This window comes from Cheilinus undulatus, linkage group 4, assembly GCF_018320785.1.
Source record: "Cheilinus undulatus linkage group 4, ASM1832078v1, whole genome shotgun sequence".
Lineage (NCBI taxonomy): Eukaryota > Metazoa > Chordata > Actinopteri > Labriformes > Labridae > Cheilinus > Cheilinus undulatus.
The window spans coordinates 56,566,702-56,593,241 of NC_054868.1; the positions used below are offsets into that span (position 1 = coordinate 56,566,702).

Here is a 26,540-nt window from a genome sequence, read left to right on the forward strand (position 1 = left end):
ATATTTTTTAAAAAGAAAAAAAAAAAAACAGCAAGAAAACCTCTGTCACAAAAAGACAATAGAATTAAATTTAAAAAACACAAAAAACATTTTAAAAGTTAACAAAACAGCTTGAAAATTTTAAAAACACAAAAATATTAAATAAAATGCACAAAAAAGTGCATTACCAACAAAAACAGGATTATTTCTTTAATGAAGTCTAATTGTGTCTATGATGCTGTCTGTCTATTTATTTTATTTTTTTTAACCTTTATTTAACCAGATAATTCCCATTGAGATCGAGATCTCTTTTACAAGGGCGACCTGGCCAAGAGGTCAGCAGCACACATCATAATAGATAATACATTTCAGTGTCAGATCGCAACAATAAGTTAAAAACAAACAGTTCTATAGAAAGTGCACAGGTGGTTGCAGATAAAGTGCTGAGAAATGACTCAGAAATGACTCAGAAACACAGGCACTGTTCTCAGATCTCACGATGTCTGTCATTTAAAACCGAACGAAATGCTCCAAGTGAAATGAGTTCAGACGATTTCAAGTCAGTCTGGAGAGAGTTCCATGCCGAGGGGGCAGCAAAACTGAACGCTTTTTTCCCCAATTCAGTCCTGACCCGAGGAACGAGCAGCTGGACAATGCTGCTAGAGCGCAAGGCATAGTGGCTTTCAGTTCTTTGAAGAAGAGCACATAAATAAGAAGGAGCTAAGCCAAGGAGAGCCTTATAAATTAGAGTGATCCAATGGGTGAACCTGCAAGCACTCGGGGGGGCCAGCCAGATTTGGCATAGAGTTCACAGTGATGAGTGAGCCGACTACAACCAGTGACAAACCTCAGTGCACAGTGATAAACAACATTCAGAGACTGTAGACATTTGGCTGAAGCATTCATATATAGTACATCACCATAATCCAGCAATGGTAGAAATGTTGCAGATACAAGGTATTTTCCAGCACTGAGAGAGAAGTAGGACTTGTTTCTGTAATAGAAACCAAGTTTAACCCAATATATCTGTCTGTCTGTCTGTCTGTCTGTCTGTGTATCTGTCTGTCTGTCTGTGTATCTGTCTGTCTGTCTGTGTATCTGTCTGTCTGTCTGTGTATCTGTCTGTCTGTCTGTCTGTGTATCTGTCTGTCTGTCTGTGTATCTGTCTGTCTGTGTATCTGTCTGTCTGTCTGTGTATCTGTCTGTCTGTCTGTGTATCTGTCTGTCTGTCTGTCTGTGTATCTGTCTGTCTGTCTGTGTATCTGTCTGTCTGTCTGTGTATCTGTCTGTCTGTGTATCTGTCTGTCTGTCTGTGTATCTGTCTGTCTGTCTGTGTATCTGTCTGTCTGTCTGTCTGTGTATCTGTCTGTCTGTCTGTGTATCTGTCTGTCTGTCTGTCTGTATATCTGTCTGTCTGTATATCTGTCTGTCTGTCTGTTTGTCTGTCTGTCTGTATATCTGTCTGTCTGTCTGTCTGTCTGTATATCTGTCTGTCTGTCTGTCTGTATATCTGTCTGTCTGTATATCTGTCTGTCTGTCTGTGTATCTGTCTGTCTGTGTATCTGTCTGTCTGTCTGTGTATCTGTCTGTCTGTCTGTGTATCTGTCTGTCTGTCTGTCTGTGTATCTGTCTGTCTGTCTGTGTATCTGTCTGTCTGTCTGTCTGTATATCTGTCTGTCTGTGTATCTGTCTGTCTGTATATCTGTCTGTCTGTATATCTGTCTGTCTGTCTGTTTGTCTGTCTGTCTGTATATCTGTCTGTCTGTCTGTCTGTATATCTGTCTGTCTGTATATCTGTCTGTCTGTCTGTGTATCTGTCTGTCTGTATATCTGTCTGTCTGTCTGTCTGTCTGTCTGTGTATCTGTCTGTCTGTCTGTCTGTATATCTGTCTGTCTGTCTGTCTGTATATCTGTCTGTCTGTCTGTCTGTCTGTCTGTCTGTATATCTGTCTGTCTGTCTGTCTGTCTGTCTGTATATCTGTCTGTCTGTCTGTCTGTCTGTCTGTGTATCTGTCTGTCTGTCTGTCTGTATATCTGTCTGTCTGTATATCTGACTGTCTGTATATCTGTCTGTCTGTCTGTATATCTGTCTGTCTGTATATCTGTCTGTCTGTCTGTCTGTATATCTGTCTGTCTGTCTGTATATCTGTCTGTCTGTCTGTCTGTCTGTCTGTCTGTCTGTATATCTGTCTGTCTGTATATCTGTCTGTCTGTCTGTATATCTGTCTGTCTGTCTGTCTGTATATCTGTCTGTCTGTATATCTGTCTGTCTGTCTGTCTGTCTGTATATCTGTCTGTCTGTATATCTGTCTGTCTGTCTGTATATCTGTCTGTCTGTCTGTCTGTCTGTATATCTGTCTGTCTGTATATCTGTCTGTCTGTCTGTCTGTCTGTATATCTGTCTGTCTGTATATCTGTCTGTCTGTCTGTATATCTGTCTGTCTGTCTGTCTGTCTGTATATCTGTCTGTCTGTATATCTGTCTGTCTGTCTGTATGTCTGTCTGTCTGTCTGTCTGTATATCTGTCTGTCTGTATATCTGTCTGTCTGTCTGTCTGTCTGTATGTCTGTCTGTCTGTCTTTGAAGATTCATGTTGCTCTCACTTGGTCTTTAAAGATTTCTGGACAGATTAAATGTATTTGTAGTGAGAAACTCTGAGTGAGCAGAGCTCCTCCTCCATGAATCTCTTTCATGAAGTTTGACGTCCATCTCTGAAAAAGAGAGTGAGAGGAGTCTGTGTGATGTGGATCCATGAGAGACACATCAGTCCTGGTTTAAAGACACATTTACTGTCAGCACTTTAAAAATGCCTGTTTCTCTTCAGCTCTGGTTCTCTTATCATGTCCGATCTTATCTGGTGTTTCCGTTTCTGCACTCGAACACAAAGACGTACATAGAGAGGAGGGAGCTGTCAGACAGTGTGTTTAAACTCAGACTGACCCCTGATGTAAAAACAGTTCAAAACATCTCCATCATATTAGAGAGATTACTGCTTTCAGTCTGCTCAGACTTCTAAGTTTCCTCTGCAGCAAACAGAGCGGGTGTGTGCTCAGATATTCTCTTAGTTGTATTATTTTCATGCCATGATGTATCTTTACATTTATCATGATGACAAGGCCTGTTTCCTCTTCATAGAGGAGTTATTTATCTTGTTGGCACAGAAAGAAATGAGCAATTTCTCATGATAAAGGAGCGAGTTTGTTTGCTATAGAAAATCCTTCTGGGTGCAGAGGGCCTAACAGCCAGGGCGCACTCTTCCTGCATGTCCCACCACTCTCTCCACTTCATAATCTGAAGGCAGGTTTAAAGTCAGATCTATTATATCGTTTTCATGGTTTTTAATAGCCACAAACAGCAAGAAAAACACTCTGAGCATCCCTCTCTCACACATGAACAGCATCACCAGCAAACACAACTAGCAGCTACCCAATAACAAATATCCAGCTGGAGGTCTGCGGGTAAGGAATAAGAGAAAATGATCAGATATGATAAAGCAATGACAGACAGTGGTCTGACATATATTTGCTGCATAGTGCATGCAGCCTCCAGCTGTCTGTGCAGATCAGATAAGTTAGCAGCATGCATTTTCTTGTTTTCTACTTTCACAAGCAGGCTGTGCGGCTATGAAGGCTGCAGCAGGACGTCCTGACCCAGTGGACTAGCACTTTTAAAACATGATGCAAACCTGCTGGAAAATAAACACTACAGTCTCCCTGCAACTTTAACTGCACAGCAGTTTGTTTGAAGACTTGATGAGACTTCTCTCTCCACTCAAACATCTGACAGGAGAAGTCAGCATGTCAGATTCATCATCTGCTGATGTGATCCCCTCGGTAAGAGCCCTGAGATGTCTTTTTATGCAAAAAACTACACTAAACTGCCACTAAACACCACTGTGTTAGGGACTATTTGCAAATGATTGAAATACATTGAGTCTGATCAGCTTTTCTGCACCACCACATTACTAGATCCTGGTAAAAGGGCCGCTATTATGATGAGGAAGTTAAAGGAACAGTGCACAAGGGCAGATTTAAGGGCACGTGGTTAGCATAATAAAAATAATAATGATAATAATACATTTTATTTAAGGGCGCCTTTCATGACGCTCAAGGTCACCTTACAAAAAGTAAAAAAAAGTGCATTAAAACAGGCATAAAAACAGGAATAAAAACAAACAGTAATACAATAGACAATGCAAAAGATCAGAGGGAGTAGGAGAGTTTGAACAGATGGGTTTTGAGTCTGGTTTTAAAGAGGGGTAGGGAGTCAGTGTTGTGGAGGTCAGGGGGGAGTGAGTTCCATAACTGGGGAGCCGAGCGGCTGAAGCTCGGCCCCCCCATGGTGACGAGGCGAGCAGAGGGGACAGAGAGATGGACAGAGGAGGAGGATGGGAGGGTACGGGTAGGTATAGAAATGTTAACGAGGTCAGAGAGGTATGGAGGGGCGAGGTTGTGGGCGGCTTTGTATGTGTGGAGCAGGATTTTGTATTGAATGCGGTATGTGATGGGGAGCCAGTGGAGCTGCTGCAGGATGGGTGTGATGTGATGAGTGGATGGTGTCCTAGAAATGATACGAGCTGCTGAGTTCTGAACCAGTTGAAGTTTACGGAGGATTTTCTGGGGGAGACCAAACAGAAGGGAGTTACAATAATGGAGTCGGGAGGTGACTAAACTATGGACCAGAATGGCTGTGGTGTGAGGGGTGAGGGACGGGCGGAGGCGGTTGATATTTCAGAGGTGGAAGTAGGCTGACCGGGTTATGTTGTTGATGTGTGATGTGAAGGAGAGTGTGCTGTCCAGGATGACACCCAGACTCTTTACCTGAGGGGAGGGGGAGATGGAGGAGTGGTCAAATGGAATAGAGAAACTGTTAGATTTGTTAAGAGTGGATCTAGTGCCAATTAATAACATTTCTGTTTTATCGCTGTTTAATCTAAGGGAAATTGAGTGTGAACCAGGACTTTATTTCAAGGAGACAGTCGGTGAGGGAGGAAGGTGGGAGGGTGGAGTCAGGTTTACTGGATACGTAGAGCTGGGTGTCATCCACGTAGCAGTGGAAATGAATGTTGTATTTTCGGAGGATGTGGCCAAGTGGGAGGATGTAGATGATGAAGAGCAGGGGCCCTAGGACTGAGCCCTGGGGCACACCTGTGGTGACTGGGAGTGGGTAGGAAGTGAATGATTTGAGCTGAATGAACTGAGCGCGGCCAGAGAGATAGGATTTAAACCAGGTGAGGGGTGTCTGTGTGATGCCGATAGTGAGAAGTCTGTCCAGAAGGATGGTGTGGGAGATGGTGTCAAAGGCTGCACTCAGATCAAGCAGGATGAGTATGGATAGTAGACCAGAATCAGCAGCTAAAAGGAGACCGTATTTTCACTAAGGCTGTTTCAGTAGAATGAAGGGGCCAGAAACCAGATTGAAATTGTTCATACAGATTATTGTGAGACAGATGAGAATGAAGTTGAGAGGCGACAGTTTTTTCAAGAATTTTGGCGAGGAATGGAAGATTGGAAATAGGACGGAAGTTCTTGAGGTTGTTGGGGTCAGCACCAGGTTTTTTTGAGTGTGGGAGTGATAGCAGCGGTTTTAAGGGGTGAGGGGACAATTCCAGTGGTGAGGGAAGAGACAGCATGCCTGCCATCGCTGCTTCTCACGTCCTGGATGAGAAGAGAAACAGACTGCAACAGGGAAGAGAGGCAAATGTCTGTAGAGAAAAACAGGCGTCTAACCCAGGAGTTCCTGAACTTTTCAGCTGGTGACCCCAAAAATTACAGAGACCAGAGACCCCCACTGTAGCTAAGGGGGGTTGAGGCATAGTTGAACGTAGCCACGCACACTCAAGAACAGTAGTGTGTAGACTTACATCTGTTTTTGGAAGCACAACCCCCTCTCAGTGTCAACCCCTCAGGGGGTCCTGACCCCTACTATGGGAACCACTGCTCTAACTAAGAAGCAGACTTTGAGATAGGGCTGGGCAATATACTGTCATGGATGAAAGTATTGGCACCCCTGGAAATTTTCCATAAAATACACCATTTCTCCCAGAAACTGTTGCAATTACAAACTCACCTGTGGCAGTAACAGGTGCTGCAATCTAGAAATCACACCTGAAGCCAGTTAGAATGTCTAAAAGTTGACTCAACCTTTGTGTTGTGTGTCTGTGTGTGTCACACCAAGCATGGAGGAGAGAAAGAAGAGCCCAGAATCATCTGAGGACTTAAGAAGCAAAATAGAGTAAAAATATGAACAATCTCAAGGTTAAAGACCATCTCCAGAGATCCTGAGATTCCTTTGTCCACTGTGTGTAATATAATCAAGAAGTTTATAACCATGGAGCTGTGGCTAATCTCCCTGGACGTGGACGGAAGAGAAAAACTGACAAAAGAATGCAACGCAGGATAGTTGGAATGGTGGATAAACATCCTCAGTCAACTTCCACACAGATTCAGGCTGTCCTGCAGACTCAGGGTGCAAAAGTGTCAGCTGGGACCATACGTGGTCATCTGAATGAGATGAAGCGCTATGGCAGGAGACCCAGGAGAACCCCACTGCTGACAAAGAGACAGAAAAAAGCCAGACTGGAGTTTGCAAAAATGTACCTGAGTAAGCCTCAATCCTTCTGGGAGAACATTTAGTGGACAGATGAGACTAAGGTAGAGCTTTTTGGAAAAGCACGTCATTCTACTGTTGACAGAAAACAGAATGAGGCCTACAAAGAAAAGAACACAGTACCTACAGTCACACATGGAGGAGCTTCAAGGATGTTTTGGGGTTGTTTTGCTGCCTCTGGCACTGGGTGCCTTGACTGTGTGACAGGAATCATGAAATCTGAGACAATCAAAAAATTTTAGGCAGCAATGTAGGGCCTAGTGTCAGAAAGCTGGGTCTGGGTCAGAGGTCATGGGTGTTCCAGCAGGACAATGACCCCAAACATACCTCAGAAAGCACCAAGAAATGGTTGGAGACAAAGCTGGAGAGTTCTGAAGTGGCCAGCAATGAGTCCAGATCTAAATCCCATTGAACACCTATGGAGAGATCTCAGAACTGCTGTTGAAGAAGCACCCTTCAAATCTGAGAGACCTGGAGCAGTTTGGAGAAGAAGAGTGGTCCAAAATTCCAGCTGAGAGAAGTAAGAAGCTTGTTGATGGTTAGAGGAAGAGATTGGTTTCAGTTATTATTTCCCAAGGGTGTGAAACCAAATATTAAGTTGAGGGTGACAACAATTTTAGCCGGCCCATTTTTTTTTTTGTGTTGTTCCAATGCACATAAAGGCAATAAACACATGTATAACAAAATCATTTGTAATTGCAACAATTTCTGGGAGAAATGGTGAATTTTCTGGAAAAATTCCAGGGGTGCCAATACTTTAGTCCATGACTGCATACATCTTTATATCACTATATTTTAATGAGAAATAGGGTTAAACAGGGCAGTTTATAACAGAGTTAATGTTGAGGTTTATATTTCAGGCTAAAGAAGCCATGCTGAAGGTTTTTTGTCTTTAGTATCTTTTATTGAGGAATAACTTTAAAGAAGAACTTCGATAGCTGGATTTGTCCCCTCTATCCTAAAAAAGGTTCCAATAATACCAATCAACGGTAAAAGTTATTTTGGTCCCTGGCCTTGATGGAAAAGTTAACAATCCTTCAGGTAACAGTGGTCAAAGAAAATAACATGGGTATCAGCATCGGCCCTGGTTTTCACCGCGTCACCAAAAAAAAGCCCCAAAGTTCAGGATTCTGTTTGCTGCTCCGCTCCACTGTGGGAGTGTGTGCAGCCGTACAACCAAACCTCAAACATGACAGAAACCATCTGCCCAATCAGGAGCAGCTGCTCAGGTCGTGGTCTACCACTCAGAGTCAGAGGTGAATCTTCACAGTCCTGAATCAGCTGGTCCTGGACCGGCCCAACAGCTTTGGCCTTGTAATGTAAACCACCTTTATCAACAGGGGTGCTGTGGCACCCTGGGTGCCTTCTGGCATCATCAGGGGTGTCCTGATGCATTATGCAACCATGAATGATCATGAATATGCAGATCAGTAGCTAACCTGCATAAATAATCTAAATGGTCTCATACGCTCCTGAAATCACACCAGAGTGGGGGTCCTGCAGCTTTTTTACAAGTCAGCAGGTTTTCCAATGAGAAACACGTCTGTGTGTTTTTAAGGTCTATAACAGTGGTACCAAACATGGGGGCCAGGGCCCCCAGGGGGGTCGTGAGACAGTGAAGGGGGGTCACGGGATGCCTTCCATGAAACACAGAGAAGTTTTTAAATCGTAAATTGGATCTGTTATTTTAACAAAATTGTTAAAATGAGTTCAAATTAAAATCAGGGTTATGAAGTGATGTTTGTGCTTAGTAAAAGTCATACCAACTACCTAAAATGAAAGTTTTGAACCTGATGCTTTGTGCTCTATCGTCTGTTTATCCCCGTCAAAGGGAGATGTGGGTCCCAATCTCTGACGCTGGTTTTTGGGGTCATTGGCTGAAAAGTTTGGGAACCACAGTGCATTTAAATGGAGCTTTAGACATGACTTTGACATCCTTGGTGGTCATAAGGTTGTAAACGGTTCTTTGGGGTTTTTGACAGGGGTGAGTTATGATTTTTAAACATTTTTAAGGAGAAGTTGAAGAAGTGTACCTAATAACGTGGTGGACCGGAGTATAAGGCCTGTATTCTTCATCTTAGAGTCATTTTCTTGCTGCTCCTCCATTTTTTGTCTTTAAATCATATTTGTACAGAGAAGATTCATTTCCTGTTTTAAGGATAAAAGCAAAAAAGAAGCATTAATGAAATCTGGAGCAGATGTTGCATCAGGATCACTTGAGATTCAGGCATAAAACAAAGAGCCAGAGTGGCAATGATCCAAGCATGTAATCAATACTCAAAGCCATTATATTAATATTTCATAAATGAAACAAACTCTTGAATATGGCTGCGTAGGTGGACAGTGCTGACAGGCATATATAAACGTATTTAATGAGGATAAATACCCGGCATGTTAATATGACAGATGGAGCGTAATCATAACTGACAGATATTAATGTTTACGTGAAAGCACGCTGCGAACCTTAATCCAGAAACACAACCTGAACATCCAAAACCACAAAAAACAGCATCATCTTAAACTGCATGCATGTATGCTTCCTCACACACACACACCTACACCAGAGACGCACACGTCACACAGGATTAGCCTCCGGCGTGCAGAAGCCGTGAATAATGGCGTCATAAATAACACAACGTGGAAAGCTCCAGCGGCAGGAGCCGAGATGAGACGCTGCTGCAGATTTACCAAGAATGAAGTAGGAAATATTGAAAAACTGAAGCCCATGAAGAAAATAAGGAGGATTTAATCAGAGTAAACAACCATGAAGTCCTTTTCTAGGGCTGTCCTCGCCGTACTCTCCAGGCTTGTGTAACAACATGACGTCTGGCTCAGACTGCCTTTGTCTGCACTCTCCCCTCAACTCTGCTCCAAGGTGCTTTTTTATGGTTTAATACACAGAGTGTTCAATCAGAGCGGGCTAACAGCGGCTATCGGGCTAACAATGGAGAGCCACATCGATGCCGAGCCACCACTGAAATATGACCCAGTCCGGTCCTCGAGAGCGAATCGGGGACTTCTCCATTACCTCGCAACAAGACGCCTGAGATTTGTTGATCTACCGTGGGATGATCAGAGGCAGAGAGCCTGGGAAAAGATATTTATCTGACGGGAAGTCAGGAGATGTGGCAGGGCTGGGCAACACGCCACGTTTTTAAGATAAATGGATTTTAAATGACATAAACGTGGGATGATATAGATTATTGATTATTGACAAACCCTATTCAACCTATTTAATCTATTATGGTATCTAATCTAGAATTTTAATCTTAACCTATTTAACTGAAAACAGCATAAAAACAGGTTCAAACTGATACAAAAATGTTTCCTAGGAAATACACACATATTCTGAATGTGATGACTCCAGCAAGTACCAAAAAAGATGGGACAGGGGTAAGAAGACTGTGAAATGCTTTAAAACACCTGAAACACTCCACAGGTTAGTGGGTTAATTGGTAATAAGTGACTGGGTACGAGGTAGGGCTGGGAAATTATCAAAGATTAGATTGCATGCATAAGCCAGCTGCCAATTTCAACTTGCAGACGGTGCAATATTTCTTTAACCTGAAAAATTTGTCAAAATACCGGTTTAAAACTTTTTTTTGCAGCAGAGATGTTATTCATTATAAATTAAATCATGCATTTATTCAAGTTCCATTTTTCTAATAGTCTACAAAAAATCCTTTTTCTTTAATGTTGTGCTTTTTTCTTATTTAAGAGAATGACATATCCAGTTTGCAACACAAGTCAGAATCATCAGAATTAGATATTTTTCCAGAATTGTTCAGCAGAAGAGCAGGAAACATCTTTCCCATCATGAGAAGCTTTTACTGCAGTTTTGATTCTTTATTACGAATAAAAATGTGGTCCAGTTGATGCTGTATTACAGCAACATCCTTGGTAATCACCTCACTAGAGGCGGCCATTACAAACAGCTTCGAGAAGAACTAAACCCCGCCCACAGTTACCACCTCCTTCTCCTTAAATCATGCTGATTGGTCTGAACAGTGCTGGGTTCAAATGTTGTGGACAGGAGCCTTTCAGGACGGATTGGCCTGATGACAGAGATGGATTCCTGCAAACCTGTCGGCTTTGTAAGGTTACATTAAGTTAGGAGGAGGGCCGCATGTGGTCCCAGTCCACCATTTGCCCATCACTGACCGACAGTCCTTAATGTCGGCAACATTTGGAGAAATCTCTGAAAAACTCCTTAAAAACCATCATCACTGTGTGGTTGATTTTATAACATGGGCTCAGGAACTCTTCAGACAACCACTGAGGGTTAACAACGTACTTTACTGCATCTACATCTTTGTTAGTTAGGTCTCTACCATGTAAGACAACATCCAGAGGCCCCGCCCATTTCTCCATGCTCTGGTCTGATGAGTCCGCATTTCAAACTGTTCTTGGAAATACTGGCCATCAAATCCTCCAGACTAAAAAGGAAAAAGACCAGCAAGACTGTTATAAACCAGTATCTTTAATGGTGTGGGGTGTATTAGCGCCCATGGCGTGGGTCACTAACACATCTGTGATGGTGTGGGGTGTATTGGCGCCCATGGCGTGGGTCACTAGCACATCTGTGATGGTGTGGGGTGTATTAACGCCCATGGCGTGGGTCACTAGCACATCTGTGATGGTGTGGGGTGTATTAGCGCCCATGGCGTGGGTCACTAACACATCTGTGATGGTGTGGGGTGTATTAGCGCCCATGGCGTGGGTCACTAGCACATCTGTGATGGTGTGGGGTGTATTAGCGCCCATGGCGTGGGTCACTAACACATCTGTGATGGTGTGGGGTGTATTGGCGCCCATGGCGTGGGTCACTAGCACATCTGTGATGGTGTGGGGTGTATTAGCGCCCATGGCGTGGGTCACTAACACATCTGTGATGGTGTGGGGTGTATTGGCGCCCATGGCGTGGGTCACTAGCACATCTGTGATGGTGTGGGGTGTATTAGCAACCATGGCGTGGGTCACTTACACATCTGTGAAGACGCCATAAATACTGAGGCCCTACAAGGTTTGGAGCCACAGATGCTTACATAAAGCCAATGTCTTTTTCAGAGGACCGAGATTGTACCAAGACACATTCTGCAGGAGTTACAACAGCACGGCTTCACAGTGAAAGAGGGCGGGGCCTTGACCGGCCAGCATGCCGTCTAGACCTAACCTGACACACCAGATGGATGTTTCACACATCCATCTGGGAAACCTCTCATAGACGGTGTTTGTGAAAGGGTGGAGCCTTTGAAAAAAAACTCAGAGGGTGATTGGATGAATGTTCTGTCTGTCACATCTTTACGGGCCAATCAGAGCAATAAAACACGTTGCGTAGTCGCTACCGAGGAGTATACTCCACAGAGAACTGCACAATGGTAACCATGGCGACTGTAGACATGTCCTTTCTCGACTAAGAAAACAACTCACTGCTGTTCTTTGTTCTTCTTTTAACCAAGAAATGTCGTCAAGTTCTGATAAAACTGGCTCTTTAGCAGCATCCACGCTGATCTCTTCCTCCATAACTGCATCGTCCTCTTGTTACTGCTTGCTTACGTCACGACTCCACCGCGCCTGAAAGCACTGCCCCTCATCACTGATTGGTCCTGTCACTTTCTAACCAGGTCCAAACGGTTCAGATGGGAGCTTTGAGAGATGGATTCACCAGTGAGAAACACAGAAACGGGTGTATCCATCTGCTTTGTAACGTTAACTCCAACCTGCCGTTGAAGATGTACGGCATTGTGCTGCTGGAGACGTATCCTTCAAAATAAAAGCAGATCAGAGACCTTTAGCTGCATATTTCTTTCCAGGCCCTCAACTGCAACCTAAAACAGACAGCTCCATCACCCACTTTTGGCTCCATGACCCACCACCAAGGGTAAAGAGTATTGCAAAAATATGTTAGAAACATAATCCTGCAATGTCGGCCGTGCCACTCTCTTCTGATTAAAAATAAGACTGATGCTGTTTTAACGCCTATAATCGCACGTCCATGTTGTCAACATTAGGACCAGTCACTGAGCTGACAGGACTTCCTCTAGGTCGAGGCACTTTTCCATGTTATCAGCGTTTTTGGAAGAACAGCTCCATATTGTGTTTATTTAGTTGTTGTTGCATCAAACAGGTTTAAAATGTTAGCTAAATAGAACCATATCAAAAGTTTTTATTCTGTTATTATGACCTTCCTAAATTTCTTTACAGGTCAAATCTCCACACACACATCCTGTAAAGCTGTTCAGCTAACAAATACCCAGCTGTGATTTAGGTCCGTATCACCCAGCCCTACCACGAGTATTTCCTGAACGGCAGTATAAACATGAGGTCACCGCTGACATTTAAAGCCCTGGTATTATGCTCTGTCTAAACATCGATTCAACGCTGCTTTCACTTCCTAATGAATACACTCAAACATGTCTATAACCTCCACCAAGACACCTTGAATCCTTTTTTTCTACCAGTTTCCATCAGCAAAGCTTAAAAAGAAATCCAATAAAAAAGCCTCTCCAGTGAGTTAGTCCTATATTTCCATTTAGCAACAGGACTCAAATAGAGGCATGAAAGAAAGGTCAGGATTGATTGAGCTGAGGCAGAGATACGCCGACTTTTAGTCCTTTCTACAGTAGACACTGATAGGTCTGGGTTTTAGTCTCATAGAGGTGTGATGCACCAATAAAACATCAGAAAAGGCTGCCATAATAAGAAACACACCTTTTTAAAGAGTTTTTGTGCTCTGGATCAAGTGGTGAAAAACCGGTACAGGTGCAAAGATCGATCACATGGGCCGTATTCTCTCCACAGGGCACGGGAGTGAGTTAGCCATTTAGTAATGGCGTCTGAATCCTAAATGATGGTTATACAGTAATCATTCCCACAATGTATTGTAAAAAGCACTGAAGAACCAACGGTAACTATCCCAGCAACACTGACCATCATGCATCACGGTTCAAAGATCACGTTTTTACTCTACGGACAGACGAGAGACGTGCTGAGACTTATGACGGAGCTTTTTACCTGAGGATGAACACAGACGTGACACCACAGGTGAGCTACAGCGTTGAATTATATAGAATTATTAAAATAAATAAATAAATAACCTCAATTTCTATGGGGAGAGTAATGTCAGAAATATTCTTTCCCAATGCCGATGAGTCTACTACAGATAGCGGTCTACGTGGGGAACAGGGGGTAGGGGACTGAGTCTGGACATAACCATGGAGTTCAGGTTTGTTAGGCTGTGTAGAACCAAACCTTCCAAAGACAATGGATTCAGAGGATCCATGCATCTCACAACGCTTCGGTCTGAAATAAAACACCGCATCGTTTCAGGAGACGGAGGCGGTCCATCTCAGGTCTGTCTCTGGAGCCAATCACTCCATCTCTGGTCCACCCAGTCTGTGCTTTTACTGCAGGTCTACTCCGTCACACAGGATGTGAGTTCCAGTCCATCTCCAGTCCATCTCCGGTCCGTCTCTGGTCCGTCTCTTCAGTCAAACCAGCGCTCCACAGGGTTTATATGGAACATTCAGAAGGGATTCAGACCCTGCTACTTTTTTCTAGTTTGTTCTCTCTCAGCCTGATGCTGCAATTGAAAAAAGTCATTTAATTCTCATTAATCTACTGCATATGGAGGCACATTACTGCCACTAATGAGAGAAAATTGTGAAAGTAAGGCACCTCTAAAAAAAGAAAAAAATTATCCTTAGTCATAATTGTGGGACAAAAAAAAAATCAAAATTATGAGATAAAAATACAAAATTATTAAATAAAATGTCATAATAATGAGAAAAAAGTCAAAAATATGAGATAAAATGTCCTAATTATTAGATAAAAGTCTAAATTATGAGAAAAAAGTCTAAATCATGAGAAAAAAGTCTAAATTATTAGATAAGGAATGCGCATGCGCTGGATGTGTGAGGACGCTGGCGTGTTCGTCGCCGCTTCACCATCCTAATAAAACTGTCTGCTTTCTTGTAGTTCTGCTGTTCCTCTGCTGTTGCTGAACCATCCAGTCCAGTGCTGATTGATATCAGTTAGCTCTAACTTTGTTACAATGAACCTAGTGTTGTCGTCAGCCGAAGTACTCACCGCCTCACAGCTGTTAGCGTCCTCCGGCTAACCTCTAGCCCCCTGTCTTAGCTAGCGTCCCACCGGAGCTCTGACTGCTTTTCCCCTTCGATGCTTGAGCTTTCTCTCCTGACCACCTGTGGATCTTCCATCAGGTTTTCCCAGCTAGACGCCCATGAACCGTAATTCCTCTCAGTTTTGCTGTTAGCTCGTAGCCACCGACCAGCTGTTAGCCTCTGTGGGCTAGCAGCTAGCTAGCAGCAGCCTGCTCCCACTGCTTCCTCTGCAGCTAACATGGTGCTCCTCAAATACTCGCCCCAGCAGCTTCTCAGCCTCCTCTCTCTCTCCACTCCAGCCTGTCTCACAGACATTAAATCCCTCGGCCTTCTGCGTCGTCCTCGTTATATCCACAGAGCACAGAAACTAAAGTTTGTTTACTCCAGCCACGCCGTCCCCACAGTCCAGTCGGACCGGCGCCCCGCCCACTCTCTACGACGTCATCACAACAAACCACACGTGCAGCTCAGTAACCTGAGACCTCTCAGATGCACCAACGTCCCTCCCACTCCCCTCTGCTCATCATCTTCAAACATTTCCACCACATTTATGCTGAAAATGCCCGGTCCATAAACAATAAAGCCCACCTCATCCATGACATCATCACAGACAGGAAAGTAGACTTCTTCTGTCTGACTGAAACCTGGCAAAGCCCAGACGACTACTCCACACTAAACCAAGCAACCCCACCTGGCTATGTGTATATCCAAAAACCTGGCACCACTGGTCGCGGTGGGGGGCTGGCCGTGATCTATAGAGAAGATTTCCAGGTTAAGGAGCTACCAGCACCCAGCACCTCAGCTCTCCAGTGTCTAATCATCTCTCTCACTGGATCGGCTCCGCTTCAGATCGTCCTCATCTACCGGCCTCCCAAAGCAACTACCACCTTCCTGTCTGACCTGTCTGAGCTCTTCACCTCTGTCTGCTCCAGGTCTTCCTCCATACTTCTCCTTGGAGACTTCAATATCCACGTTGACTCCACCAGCTGCACACTCACCTCCAAATTTCTATCACTACTGGACTGCTTCAACATCACACAGCATGTCCAAGGACCCACCCACTCCAGAGGTCACACACTGGATCTTGTGTGCTCCACTGGTCTCACCCCATTCATTCCACAATGCCTGGACCTAGCCATCTCAGATCACCATGCTGTTTTCTTCTCTAGCCCCACCCCCCTCCTCAGACAGCTTACAAAACGCAACATCACTTTCTGTAACCTCAAGTCAATAAGCATCCCAGCCCTCAAGAACACGTTAGCTACCAACCTGACCACTACACACCCTACAACCACAGTTGATGCCCTGGCCAATCACTACAATACAGCACTATCCCTCAGCCTGGATTCTCTCGCCCCTCTGAAGACTCGCTCAGTCTCCTTTACCCACCCAGCCCCCTGGTACACTGCTGAACTCCGCTTCATGAAGGCTTCTGGCCGACAGCTGGAGAGACTTTCTAACAAATCTGGCCTCACCGTCCATCTGGAGGCCTATAAAGAGCATGTGTCCCCGGATGCTCTTCTCCACGATAAATCGCCTTCTCCGTCCCATTGACAACCTTCATCCCCCAGCCGACTTCGACCGCTGCACTAGGCACCTGCAGTTTTTCCAGGATAAAGTTGCCTCCATCCAGCAGCAACTTTCATCTGGACCTCCACCTCAGGATTTCACTTCACACCAGGACACCGCTCCTCCGCCTCACTGCCGTCTTTCCTGCTTCACACCCGTGGACCCTCTCCAAGTGGCCGAATGGGTCAAGAAGGCCAAGGCATCCACCTGCTCCCTCGACCCCATGCCCACACCACTGGTGAAAGCATCTCTGTCTGTTCTGTGCCCCATCATGGTAGACATCATCAGCGCCTCATTATCATCTGGAATTGTCCCCTCATCCTTCAAAACTGCCTCAGTAACCCCCATCATCAAGAAGCCCGGGTCAGACCCAGAGGACCTCTCCAACTATCGACCGATCTCCAACCTTCCCTTCATCAGCAAAATTCTCGAAAAAGCAGTCGCTGCCCAACTCCAGCAACACATGTCCAACCATGAGCTCCATGAACCTCTTCAATCAGGATTTCACACTCACCACAGCACCGAGACCGCCCTTATCAAAATAACCAATGACCTCCTCACAGCTGCAGATTCTGGACACATCAGCCTCCTCATCCTCCTTGACCTAACCGCTGCCTTCGACACAATATCCCACACCGTCCTCCTCCACCGCCTGTCTCACCATCTTGGCATCACTGGTACAGCTCTCTCCTGGTTTCACTCATATCTCTCACAAAGAAAACAGTTTGTTACCATCGGCACCTCTCACTCATCCCCCGCCCCAGTTAACCAGGGCGTGCCTCAAGGCTCTGTTCTTGGACCTCTCCTTTTCACCATCTACATGCTTCCCCTTGGACAGATTATTCACAAACACGGTCTCAGCTTCCACTCTTATGCAGATGACACCCAACTCTATCTCAGCACCAAACCATCCACTCAGCTCCCTCCCCACTCCCTGGTAAACTGCCTCCACGACATCGAAGCCTGGATGACCTCTAACCAACTCAAACTCAACACCACAGCCTACAGTCTTCACTAAACCAGCCCTCACACTCATCCTACCCTCACATAGTTTGTCCATGTCTATGTGTTCCTGTAAAGCGTCCTTGGGTTTCTTTAAGGCGTTATATAAATTCAAGATATTATTATTATTATTATTATAAAAGTCTAAATTATTATAATTATTACAACCAGGCCGTGAACTTGGATGTGAACACGTACGTGAACCTGTGAACACGTACGTGAACCTGTGAACACGTACGTGAACCTGTGAACACGTACGTGAACCTGTGAACACGTACGTGAACCTGTGAACACGTACGTGAATGCGGCGCAGACGGACACTCTGCACTGTGTGACTGAGCTTCAGACGCTGAAGCTGCAGGAGACCAAGCCTCTGAAACAGGTGAACAGAACTTCACACACACCTGTCCTCTCCACCTTATATCCATGTAGGATCTGCATGGACTCCCTCTGTGTTTCTCTCACACACATGCAGACTGCATAGCGCGCTACATTAATGTCTAATTTGATAAGTATTCCAGTAATATTCTCGTCTTAAATAAACCCTCAGCATGTGACTGAGCTTCAGCCAGATGTACTGATATAGTAACTGTAATTATAGCAGATATAAAACATGATCCAACTGTTTGCATGCACTTATAAGGAACAACACATTTTATAGATGAAACCTTTTTATTCTGATGTTTAACTTTTCATGTCCACATTTTTCTGCCAGGGGAGCATGCTCACAGTTTAGGGTCCTCCCACCATAGTCTCCTAAAATCCTGCAGGAACGCTGCTCTGCATGTGTCCCAGACATTTTAGGCAAAAACAATCATTTAAAGTTTATAATCCAGACTTGAGAATAAATGTCCTCAAACTGCCCATCCCTACTATCACTTACTGTGACGGGAAAACTGGCCCTGTAGCAGACAATAAAGAACCACATTATCACCATAATCTCTCTGCTCTGGATCCCAGTTTTCTGTCAGATTTTTTAGTCAGCTGCAGCCACAGAGAACAATACCCGTCTGTTTCACGGGACAAGCTCTCGCCTCACTCATCATGACTTGCAAACTGCCACAGGAGAGAAAAATCAGCAGCCTTAGATGGAAATGACTCAAATATGAGGCTACAGGGTTCCTTCCAAACTCTGGCTGATATGGACCGTCAGTAATAAAAATCCTCTATCAATCTGAATATTTGCTATTAAAACCAAGTTTTAAATCTTAGATTTGAATGCAAACACTTCTGACTATAAACCTCCCAAGGAAAGGACTGTCAGGCATGAAGAAGATATTTATTTCTTGGGCAACAGCCAGGAATTTAAAAATGCTGGTGTATTTATGAATATGCCAATGCCTCCAACAAACCAGCAGGGAAAAAAATCTGGCAACTTTCTCATCCACCCCGAAGAAGAGAAGTTTAGAGATATATTTAACTAAAAGCATGGATATACGGTTGTTAGAGGCCAGCTGCCTCAGAGATGCCAAAAACACATTAATGGCAGATTCTGCTGGGAGCGCTGGGATCCACATTAACCCAGAGCAGGAGTGGGAGGGTTAGCTTTGAGCCATGAAGTCAGCAAGTCTCTCTGCCGGGGTCTGACTCTCCATCCAAACCCATCAGATTAATGCTTATCTGACACTTTAATCTGCCTTTAAGACCAGCACTGAATGGAAGGAGGGATGGTAACGGGTCAGAGTTTATCCAAAATCTACAACCTCAGGTCCAAAAAAGTTGGGGCGCTGGGTAGAATGTAAATAAACACAAGTCAATGATTGTCAAATATAAACATTTGATTCAGAATAGAACAGAAACATCAGATCAGAGGTTAAACTGAGACGTTTTCACATTTCATACAAAATATCAGCTCATTTTGAATTTGATGGCAGCAACACATCTCAAAAAAGTAGGGACAGGGCCATGTTTACCTACAGTCTGTAAACATATGGGAATGTTGAGAGGAATGTTGTCTCATTCTTGTCTGATGTAGGATTCTAGCTGCTCAACCTGGGTCCTGGGTCTTCTTTGCTGGATTTGTCTTTTTCTGGTATTCCAAATGTTTTCTATTGGTGAAAGGTCTGGACTGCTGGCAGACCAGTTCAGGACCCGGACTCTCCTCCTGTGAAGCCATGCTGTTGTGATGGATGTGGTCTGTGGTTTAGCATGGTCTTGCTTGACTGGATGGGAGCACATGTGTCTCTAAAAGCTCTCTCTACTTCCCAGCATTGATAGTTCCTTTCCAGATGTTAGAGCTGCCCACGCCATAGGCACTAATGCAACCCCATCCCATCAGAGATGCAGGCTTTAGACCTGAGCCAGGAGAACCAGCTGGATGCTCCAGATCCTCTTTAGTCCACAGGTGCTCTGTGCTTTCCTCTGACCACAGAACAGTTTTCCATGTTTCCTCTGACCACAGAACAGTTTTCCATGTTTCCTCTGACCACAGAACAGTTTTCCATCTTTCCTCTGACCACAGAACAGTTTTCCATCTTTCCTCTGATCACAGAACAGTTTTCCATCTTTCCTCTGATCACAGAACAGTTTTCCATGTTTCCTCAGTCCATGTTAAATGAGCTTTGGTCCAGAGAAGACGGACCACGGTGTTTCTGGATCCTGTTCACATATGGCTTCTTCTCTCCATGATCAGCTTTAACTGTCATTGGTGGATGGCACGGCCAACTGTTGTTGACAGACGATGATTTCTAGAATGTTCCTGAGCCCATGCAGGGATTTCGCTACAGAATCATGTCTGTTTTTAATGCGGTGGCCCCTGAGGGCCCCTGAGGGCCCCTTCAGCCTTGTCCCTTGCTCTCAGAAGGGGCTTTTTCACTGCGGCTTTTGGCCGTGCCATGCCAAACCAAGCCGTGCTGATTTGCATTTCCATCACGAGTTTGGCCATGCTGAGCCGTGCTGAGCTGTGCTCAAAGCAGGCCGGCCCCACCTTCAAGCTCGCTGCGCTGACGTCGAAGCACTTTTCCGGGTCTGATTTGCTGAGGGGATTCACCCCCTCTGCTACTGATGACTCCTCCACGATCAATTTTCACCCCACGGAGCGGAGGGAGATTTTTGTGCTTACGATGGTTGCAGCAGGCACAGATCCAGGATTACACCTTTTTCTGCGCCTACTAATAACCAAAGTTTGACCCTGTCCCCTTCTTATAGACAATTCTAGACTTTCAAAAAATAAAATGCAGATGTTTGAAACATTGACTCCATGAGTCTTTAATTCATTAACTGGTGTTAGTAAAGCATGCTGTTCTCACTGTCCAATTCAAAAATATGATTGTGTTCACTTACTGCTCTTTAGAGACCCACAAATCAATAATAAGGAGACTGTTCTTTAACTTATATGCCAGAAAAATTCTCTCCTTTTGGTGATAAGCCCAAACTATTGTTTGTTTACTAATGTTGGGATAAGAGGGAGAGAACGACAGGGGGATAGAGAGGGAGGGAGAGAAGCAAAAGAGCAGCTTGCGTATCGCTGTCGGTGTCAGTCATGTGACTGACCTGCTGCCAATTAACCTATTAAGTGTCAAAATGCTCCTCCAGCTCTTTTTCATTATTACTACCTACTTTTCCAGCCTTTTGTTGCCCTGTCCCTACTTTTTTGAGGTGTGTTGTTGCCATCAAATTCAAAATGAGTTCATATTTTTCCTGAGATGGTAAAATGTCCTTGTTCCAACATCTGCCACGTTGTTAATGCTCTGCTGTGAATAAAATATGGCTCTATGAGATTTAAAAACCATTGCATTCTGTTTTTAGTCACATTTCATGCAGCGCCCCAACTTTTTTGGAATTGGGATTGTAGTGTTTTTGTCATCTAGTCCTAGTGGAGACGTGTGCAGGACTGACACTCCCATGGGGTTATTAGGGGTCATATTTCTCAGAGTGTGAGGAGGCAGACATCAACACACAGACATGGTTTTGCTTAAAATCCCTAAATCGATCAAAATTGATCATTTATGAGAAAGTCCCAGTTAAACAAACCCAGCATTTGTCAGGAGGAGATTAACCAGAGCTCCACCAGCTCATGCTGGCGTCGTCTCTAAAGCCGCTCAGGAATCCCTCTGTCCTGTAAGAGTCTGTATCGACTTTCAAACCCCAAACTTTCATTATTAACCTGTTTCACATGTTCAAAAACAAAGACGGAGCGGCGGCGTGGTTACAGACGGTTACTGAACACATGACCAGACTCCAGACCTCAGTGTCGTTTCAGAACTGTAAAAATGAAGCCACTGAAGCCGTACGCTGTCCAAGAACTACGCTCCTTTTTTTAACGTGCCGCTGAACGTCCAGGGGGTCCGTGGGTTCATGTGGAGCAGAGAGAGGAAGCACTGCTCACACTCTCACGGGTGTTTCAGTTCTCTCTGACAGATAAAGAAGTAAAGATAGACCAGATGTGAAAAAAAGTCTCCAGGCGTGGCTGAAAAAGGAAATGAGCTACACTGGTGTGAGGTCAGCGTGACATCGACCTGTGACCGCTGAGGTCTCAACGACTCGACCGTGAACCCAAGTCAAAGCGTGCGCTCATTTTAAAGGAAGTCTTCATGTTTGCAAGAATGTGGCAGACAACCAAACAACACTCAAAGCCTCTTGGCATTTTGGCTCCAAAATAGTTAGAAAAAAATCATTTCTGAAAGCCGGAGTGTCCGTTTGCACAAAAACCTGAGCACTGATGTGATAACCAGAGATGTTCTGATTCTGAAACCAGTCTCAGAAACACGTCTGACACTGATTCAAATGCTGGTGTTTACATCAGCGAGTACACGAGTTTATGCACAATCTGATCCTGTTTGGAGTAACTTTATTAACGCTGACGATCTATTCTTCTTCACTGCTGGAAAACACTGCATGAACAAGCTACAGTTTTTAGAGCAGAGAAGAAGAACCAGAGGACCCGCTTCAGCAGAGAACAGAGGCTGTGTGACAGCTTTACTCTGAATGTGACGTTAAAACGTCTTCCAGACCGGCGCCGTCGTACACCACAGGAAGCGACACAGTGCATCAAAATTTAAATAATGACTGAACCATAAATCTTTTCCTCTCACTTGGTTTTCCTCCTGAAGCTAGCTGTTGTTCTCACTGATGCCTTTGAATCCTTACAGCAGCATTTTCAGCGAGCCTGGAACTCTGGGACTTTTAGGGACTTTAATGATTAAAACCGCTAGCTTGAATGCTAATCGCCATGTTGTTTACCCTTTGTGAGGGTCTGTCAGCCAATAGCAGGCAGCTCTGTAATCATGTGATGCTGCCTGAATAGAGCATGAAGGAGAGAGAGAGTCGGTGCTGCAGCCCCCTGTATTATTGTTATTTTAATATTTTGCAGTAAAACTCAATAATCAGCAGGAAAACTACTCCAGGCTCTCAGAGATGCTGGACATGAAGGCTCTGATGTTGATCATGTTCTGAGTCAGATACAGGTCTAATTATCTAGTCTGAACTGCAAAGTGGAGAAAAAATCATTTCAGCATAGTATCGTCGACTCAATCACCAAGTATCCATTTCTTCAAAAGTAATTACTAATATGAACTAAAGTCTATGATATAGGCAAAATTAAATCAATTGTTTTTCCAGTGAGGTCGGCAGAGGTGACGGTCATGGGGCAGGAGAAGGTTAGGAACAAACATGGCGGCTCCAGGGGAAGGACGTTAGGAATGCAGGACATGAAACAGGTGGTTAGCAAGGAGTGCTGCATGAAAATAAGACAGAAACAACAAACATGAGGACAAGACTGATGCTGACTCAGCTAAACTGCTGAAAAACGGTATCACAATACTCACTGTACTGCAAAATGTTTAAAACTGCAAAAATATCAAATCGTGACCCCAGTATGGTGATAATATGGTATCATGGGGTCACTGGTGATTCCCAGCCCTACTGCCAGAAAGTTCTCACTGGTATCAGAGAGCAGGGCTCAGTCCTCTCCTGTACAAATATCTAATGAGACAGATGATCTAAAGTCACATTTGGTGCTGCTTGATCATGGCAAGAATCACAATCATCTTAATTGATCACGATTGATAAACAGGATTAGTTATTGATAATATGATGGCTGCATTATATGCATTTATCAATCTTAAATAATTTAAATCAGTGGTTAGGACCCACCAATTTCTTCTTCTGTCATTTGCAACCCAAAATAAAAAAAAATAAAAATAAGATAAAAATTGATTATTTGATAAATAATTTGCGGTTTGAATATTGGATGGAACAAAAAATATAAGTGCAAAAAAATAGACATAGAAATAGGCTCTACACTCCATTCCCTCAATGTTGCATACATTTTTTTCCATTTCTAAATATTTTGAGAAATTATGTCATTGTCATGGGGAAAGCAAAGATGTTTTTGCAATAAGAGAAGACAAATGAGTAAAAATATTGATAAAATATTTACATTTACCCATTATTATGATAAAACTCAGTAAAATAGCATGTATGCGTGCATGTCCACTAAGGACTGCAGAACTTCTCAGAGCTTTCACCATCCTCCTTTTCAGACACTGGTCGCAAAAACAGCTTCACAACCCACTTTTGAGCCCTCACCCACCAGTTGAGAACCACTGCTCTAAATTAAACCTGCTTTATTGGCATGGACAAATGTTTCATGTTATTGCCTGACCATCCTCAACACTTTGAAAAATTACAGAATATGGAGATTTTGTAACATATTTTAACATTCAAAGAGCAACGATTGATAAATGCTGACGTCAGTCCTGATACTATAATAAATACTGTCCTACTGTAGACCTGGTACTGAGCTGTTATTGGACCCTGATACTATAAGAAATACTGTCCTACTGTAGACCTGGTACTGAGCTGTTATTGGACCCTGATACTATAATAAATACTGTCCTACTGTAGACCTGGTACTGAGCTGTTGTTGGACCCTGATACTATAATAAATACTGTCCTACTGTAGACCTGGTACTGAGCTGTTGTTGGACCCTGATACTATAATAAATACTGTCCTACTGTAGACCTGGTACTGAGCTGTTATTGGACCCTGATACTATAATAAATACTGTCCTATTGTAGACCTGGTACTGAGCTGTTATTGGACCCTGATACTATAATAAACACTGTCCTACTGTAGACCTGGTACTGAGCTGTTATTGGACCCTGATACTATAATAAACACTGTCCTACTGTAGACCTGGTACTGAGCTGTTATTGGACCCTGATACTATAATAAACACTGTCCTACTGTAGACCTGGTACTGAGCTGTTATTGGACCCTGATACTATAATAAACACTGTCCTACTGTAGACCTGGTACTGAGCTGTTATTGGACCCTGATACTATAATAAACACTGTCCTACTGTAGACCTGGTACTGAGCTGTTATTGGACCCTGATACTATAATAAATACTGTCCTACTGTAGACCTGGTACTGAGCTGTTATTGGACCCTGATACTATAATAAATACTGTCCTACTGTAGACCTGGTACTGAGCTGTTATTGGACCCTGATACTATAATAAATATTGTCCTACTGTAGACCTGGTACTGAGCTGTTATTGGACCCTGATACTATAATAAATACTGTCCTACTGTAGACCTGGTACTGAGCTGTTATTGGACCCTGATACTATAATAAACACTGTCCTACTGTAGACCTGGTACTGAGCTGTTATTGGACCCTGATACTATAATAAATACTGTCCTACTGTAGACCTGGTACTGAGCTGTTATTGGACCCTGATACTATAATAAACACTGTCCTACTGTAGACCTGGTACTGAGCTGTTATTGGACCCTGATACTATAATAAACACTGTCCTACTGTAGACCTGGTACTGAGCTGTTATTGGACCCTGATACTATAATAAATACTGTCCTACTGTAGACCTGGTACTGAGCTGTTATTGGACCCTGATACTATAATAAATACTGTCCTACTGTAGACCTGGTACTGAGCTGTTATTGGACCCTGATACTATAATAAATATTGTCCTACTGTAGACCTGGTACTGAGCTGTTATTGGACCCTGATACTATAATAAACACTGTCCTACTGTAGACCTGGTACTGAGCTGTTATTGGACCCTGATACTATAATAAACACTGTCCTACTGTAGACCTGGTACTGAGCTGTTATTGGACCCTGATACTATAATAAACACTGTCCTACTGTAGACCTGGTACTGAGCTGTTATTGGACCCTGATACTATAATAAATACTGTCCTACTGTAGACCTGGTACTGAGCTGTTATTGGACCCTGATACTATAATAAATACTGTCCTACTGTAGACCTGGTACTGAGCTGTTATTGGACCCTGATACTATAATAAATACTGTCCTACTGTAGACCTGGTACTGAGCTGTTGTTGGACCCTGATACTATAATAAACACTGTCCTACTGTAGACCTGGTACTGAGCTGTTATTGGACCCTGATACTATAATAAATACTGTCCTACTGTAGACCTGGTACTGAGCTGTTGTTGGACCCTGATACTATAATAAACACTGTCCTACTGTAGACCTGGTACTGAGCTGTTGTTGGACCCTGATACTATAATAAATACTGTCCTACTGTAGACCTGGTACTGAGCTGTTATTGGACCCTGATACTATAATAAATACTGTCCTACTGTAGACCTGGTACTGAGCTGTTGTTGGACCCTGATACTATAATAAACACTGTCCTACTGTAGACCTGGTACTGAGCTGTTATTGGACCCTGAGGTTTTTACACATAACTATGTGATGGTGTCATAAAGCAGAAATATGATGCATTGCTCTAAATGTATGTATTATGTTTTGCATCTTTAATGTATTTATTGAAGTATTTCCAATCCGACACTACACTATTCATATTCATATCTGTGGTGTTTAATATTTCAGAGGAACTTTTCCCCTTCTTCTTTCCTACAGATCTGAGGTCCAAACTGAAGCATGACCGCTGTCAACGGTGACATCCTGAGGTTCTGATGAAACTAAACCAGCCTTGGAAACTGGCAGGTTTAAGCAATCTTAAAGCACTTTCATTTAAAGGTACATGAGCTCTCACAGAATAAAAGTCTTTCTTGTTAAAATAAAGAGTATGTTGGTGATACTTCTGCCTGCAGCTGCATGCTTGTGTCCCTCTGAAGCTGCTAAAATGATGAAGCTGGAGTTCTTGTGTCTCATGTTTCATGTTTGAACATGTCTCTCATGTTGGACCCTCAAACAAAGATGGAGCAGCGCTGTGGTCACACATGGTTACTGAATCCATGCAGAGACTCCATCCTCACAGACGGTCCAAACAGGACAACTCTGGTTTCAAGTC

At 43.7% G+C, this 26,540-nt stretch overlaps 1 protein-coding gene across 1 annotated transcript in view; it reads right to left on the minus strand.

Annotated features, from left to right (window-relative positions):
* Positions 1 to 26,540, minus strand: part of LOC121507826 (CREB3 regulatory factor-like) — a 74,048-nt gene that overhangs the window by 24,724 nt on the left and 22,784 nt on the right. The gene's annotated exons all lie outside the window — the stretch shown is intronic.